The sequence below is a fragment of the Morus notabilis genome, unplaced genomic scaffold (genome assembly GCF_000414095.1).
Source record: "Morus notabilis unplaced genomic scaffold, ASM41409v2 Scaffold203, whole genome shotgun sequence".
In the NCBI taxonomy this organism is placed as follows: domain Eukaryota; kingdom Viridiplantae; phylum Streptophyta; class Magnoliopsida; order Rosales; family Moraceae; genus Morus; species Morus notabilis.
This window is the reverse complement of record NW_010361196.1, coordinates 166768-171962: the sequence shown is the minus strand read 5'-3', so window position 1 is coordinate 171962 and position 5195 is coordinate 166768. Positions and strand designations below refer to the sequence as shown.

At 34.1% G+C, this 5195-nt stretch overlaps 1 long non-coding RNA gene across 1 annotated transcript; it reads left to right on the top strand.

Annotated features, from left to right (window-relative positions):
• The first annotated feature begins 2978 nt into the window (after positions 1-2978).
• On the top strand, positions 2979-4771 carry LOC21407627. The gene is made up of 3 exons (XR_002902273.1): positions 2979-3485; positions 4238-4422; positions 4736-4771. It is a non-coding gene; the product is annotated as an uncharacterized LOC21407627 (long non-coding RNA).
• Positions 4772-5195: the final 424 nt, after the last annotated feature.

Below are 5195 nucleotides of genomic sequence, written 5' to 3'. Positions count from 1 at the left end.
AGTGTCCATTTGATATAGTCATTGCATATAGATCAATCCTCCATAAATAATTCATAATTAGAGCAAGGTAAAATCCGTTAACCTCTCTAATTACTTCTTTATCCTTGAGTATCATTGATTATCTAATGGACAGTGATTCATAAAACACATTCATGAATCGGAGTTCCTACTGGTCCAAGTACCGAATCAACCCTCAAGAGAATTATTTAGCTACTTCTTTCTTAAGAAGGAATGGATTCCATCTCGTGTAATAACATTCCCGGCTACCTACTTCATCATGTCTCCAAAATACAAGAAATAGGATTCAGAATCTCAGAATCCGTACCGAGTAAATCAAAAGACACTAATCCATAAATAGAAGTCTGTTAAGAACTCATGATTAAGATTATCTTATATATGACCATCGGTAGACTCAATTAGAATTTCTATACTTAACGGAATTATTAAAAATTCATATTGTGTCTGTGTCCTTGTTCCACATAATCTCATTATACGAAATACACTCATTCAATATCTCACCATATTAACAGTGCGGATAATACTGTTCTATTCTAAATGAGAATGACATGTATTAATAATGTTTTAATTAAAGATTCTGAACTTTAATTAAATTCATTATGAACATTGCTTTTTGATTATTATCCTTAAACATTATCTTCTCGTATATAACACTTATATACAATGTTTAAGGTTACATAAATAACCATGGAATTTTTATTGATATTCATAAAATATTCATAAATATATGCACATAAAATAATAAATAAACTTTTTTATTAAATAAATAATAAATATCATACTACATCTTATACTTCTAGGACACCATTCCCAACAGAAATTTCCATAAATTTTATTTTAGTCCAATCCGATGATGCACCAAACACCGGATAAGATTTAACAAAATCCCATCCAATCAATTCCAAGCCATTCCGAGCTTCATATTCCTACCCAATCCAGCATGCGAAACGAGGCCTAAGAATATAAGATATATTTTGTATTTTATGACGTTGTATTAGATTGTTCTCGATCTCGCTTGTCATTGATTATGATGCATGAATAGTAGCCAAAAGTCGTAGAATAAAGAGCGTCATTATTAATAACACCGCTAAACATAATATAAGGACCTGAAAAATAGTATGCATAACGCAATCTTATTCTTTTCTTTAAAAAGAAAAAAAATAAAAATGCAAATCTAATATAATTTTTTTAGTGATTATCAATCCATACGAGCTAGCTTTCACCAAATGACTAGCATTTCCGTTTTTCAACATTTGGATTAAACTTGGAGATTCGTGTTAAAAAGTGATAATTAGATCTGTCTTTACCTAATGCAAGTTGCGCATATATATATATATAGTTATATGTATATTTTCATTTTTTTCACCAATTTTTGGAGTTTGGGTTCAATGTCTTATGCAAAGAATTTGTGCATTTTTTTATTGGCTTATGATAAGAGTTGTGCAGTTGAACTTAGTTGGTTCTAATATATTGGATGAATATGCACTTTAGGGAGTCCCACTTTTAATGGAAAATTGGGTCTATTCTTATTTAATTCCACTTTGTGAATTGTTGAATCCACCGTACACCTTGAGTATATAAACAAACTATATAGTCCAACATATTTGTGTGTGTAATATTTACAAAAGAAAAAAAAACTCCGTACCTTACAAGTTACAATCAACTATTTTTGAACAAAGAAATATATGTGACAGCTCTACCACATTAATCTAATCACACAAAAACAAAAATTTACAGCATAAAAATTCAAGGATCTCATGGAGACCATTTTCATTTTTATGGTTTTTATCATCAAATCCAATTGGGAAGTATTCCATTTCAATAGAGATGCAACAATGGGTCGGGGCCCGTGAGTTGGCCCAGGCCCATCCTAACACAGTGATTGGTTGGGCCGGCACGACCCGTCACTGTTCAAGGCACGGCCTTGTCTATAAATATTAGTGGGCAGGGCTGAGCCAACATATATTGGTCCATGGTTCAGCCTGACACGGCCCATGAAAAATCATGGGCTAGGTAGGGTTGGGCCGGCCCGTCTAGGTCCATGACGTTTAGGCCCATAATGGGCCAGCCAAGCTCGGCCCATCTAGGCCCATAATATCTATATGTTTTTTTTTTCTTTTTTTTAGTAATTTTCTAGACATATTAGGTAAAATTATCCTGATTGTACTTTTTTTTTCTTACTAAGGTTTTGTCCCACTGGGTTTTCCTTAGAAATATTTTTATTTAATGAGACAAATCGTAAATAAAATATATCTTTTCATATTTTCATTGACTATTCAAACTTTTATATTTGTCAACTTGTTTAAAAATTTAAAAATTTAAAAATTGAAAATTACATACTTGAATAGGCCAACCCATTTAAGGTCCATGGTACAGCCCATCCTGGCTCACGACACGACCTAGCTAGACCCACGTAAAATTGACCCGTGGTGTGGGCTGCGCCGAGGTAATTCTTATATGGGCCAGCCTGACCCGGCCTACAAAATTCGTGGCTGAGCCGGCTCAGTCCACGACCCGCGTGGGCTTAAGGAGAATTGGCCGGGCCGGCCTGTTCTTGCATCTCTACATTTCAATTAACTATTTAGTTTTTAAATTACAATATTATGAATGTTAAAAAAGTAAAACTAATTAATTTTGGGATCATCTTGGCTAAAGATAAAACCTTAAATTTGATAAAAAAAATTTAATTTTTTTTATCTGAACAAGTAAATTAATTTTTTTTATCTGAACAAATAATTTACGTGACTAATTAATTTACTTGTATGGTACCCCATTTTATTTATTTATTCATGGAAACGGACTCAAATTTTCTTTTTCATTATTTTTTGAGGTAAAAAAGGTACTAAAATTCTATTATTCTAGTCTAGTCTAGTACTAAAAACACCGACAAACAAATAATCGATAAAAGGGAGACCCTATGCTTTATCCCCCAAAATTCATTCAAATATCTCCGTCTCAGAAAAGGTCTCCCTCCTCCAACGGCTAATTTTCCCTTTTCTCTCGCTCCTTTGTCCTCTCCTCCATTTCCAATCCAAAACCCTCTGAATCTCTTTCTCGTTCTCCTCCTCTCTCTCTCCTCCACTTCTCTCCTTTTCTTTCTAGATTTCGCACCCATGAAGCACTTCATGCAGCCAAGAAACACGATCTTGAGGGAGACGACGATAGAGTTTCTGGCGTCGCCCAACCCTAGCACGGCCAAGCCTCAGCTGTTGCGAAAGCGGAGGGGCTCCAAGGAGAACGCGCCAAGCTCCGGCCATCGCGAAAGCAGAAGGGCTCCAAGGAGACCGCTCCGCTGTCGGATCCGAAATCGTTGCTCCCGATTCCAGAGCACTCGCCGGATCTCCGCTGCCAAGTTGAAGAGCCCACTCCCGCCACAACCACCGTCGTCGAATCCTCTCAAGAGAAAGCTGAGCATGGAAAGGATTCCCGAGAACTCCGTAATTGGAACATGCGAATCTGGTGTCCAAGTATGGTTTCTTTGTTGAGATTCCCCTATTCAGCCCTAGGATTTCTTTGTTTTGTTTTGTTTTTAATCAGATTTCTTTGCTTTTAGCTTTTCTCCTATTATGATTTTTTTCCCTTTCAGGTGAAGTTTTTGGGCTGTGGATTAATGAAAAGTCCAGGGTCCAAGATAGTGGCTTTTGGGTGATTCTTCTTGAGAAAGTGACAAAAAAAAAATCAATTGAAAGTTTTGGGTTTTTCTCAACTATTATAAACTATGATAAAATATTTTGCGTACATTTTTGTTTTGTTTATGGTAGGCACGATCATTTGTCTGCCTTGTCCAGAAAAATTTGGTTTAATGCAGGTTTTGATTCGTGATGAAAGGAAAAAAAAAAATTAGGAAAGAGCAAATGAACTATGTCTACACTAAAAGCAATATAATAGAAGGATTTTATCTAGAATAGACTGTGTTGTTCTTTCTAAAATATCTTTTATTTCTTTGTTAACAATACATTTACATGGATGTTTTCATTATGGGGTTTCTATTCTGAATCATTTATGAATTCTAAACTACAGCCAGTTTAGAAGCTGCTTTATTAGGTTATATTATTGCATTTTGGGTTTCTATTTAGTTACCAAGAGTGTTTTGGCAAAAGTGATTTTTTTCCCTCTCATAGAATCTTTTTTCTTTTATTGTTTTGGAAAGATATATTAATATTTGTGTTGTGTAACGTAATGCTTTAACCGTGTGTTTTCTTTGATTCGTTTTTTTCAGTGTCTTTTTTTTCACCGCACATAGAACTGCAAGGGAATATACTCAAGGAGACCCAAAAGATCGATAGGCTTGGTGATCTCAATTAAACAATGGTACAACATTTTCTGACTTGGTTCGATGAAACATTCTCCACAACTTACAAGTCGATGGTATTAGATGGACATGAATGTAAAGATGCTTGCTTGGTGCGTTCTTCTTTAAATTTTGAAGTTGAACTGCAATTTGGCTTTTTTATTATTGTGTTTCTTCTTCTTCTTTTTTAAAATTTAAAGTTGAACTGCTATTTGGCTTTTTATTGTTGTGCTTTGGTTCTTTTATTTCAATTGCTGAGAAATGGACTATATTTTTATTTGACTTATTTTCTATTGTTCGAGTCAGGGTTCTTTCTTCTTTTTATTATTTTTTTTATGTTATTTCTAGATTCTCAAATAGCAGCTGGACAAACAATTCAAAGTTTAACTTATGTAAATTGTGAATTTTTTTTTTGTTCTGTTCTAGTGGAGGTTTTGGATAAAAAGCAACATACTGAACAAGGTACCATTTTCTTTCCTACTTATTCTTTGTTTGTTGAATTCGACTCATGTTTATGTTATATATTGTATTTGCCTACATTTATCCGTTACACCAATAATTATCTATCTACACTTCTGTCGGGATCCTTTAAAGGATAAAATTTTAATGATGCTCATGCTTTTAGGGACCTAAAAATTGTTGATTTTAACGATTCTCTTGTGTTTAGTGTAATTGAACCATTTGCATAGAATATTTGGTTTAGTTCTAAATGGTAGCACTCTTAGAAAGTACATATATTGGGATGTAGCTCTTCCAATGATGTATTTTTCCACATGTTCATATAAGGTTGAACAGGTTCGTCGGGATCCGTTTTTTCCAATTTTTCTAAATGTTTTTGTCTCCGTATTCTTTCATATTACATGCCATACATTTTAACATTTGGTGG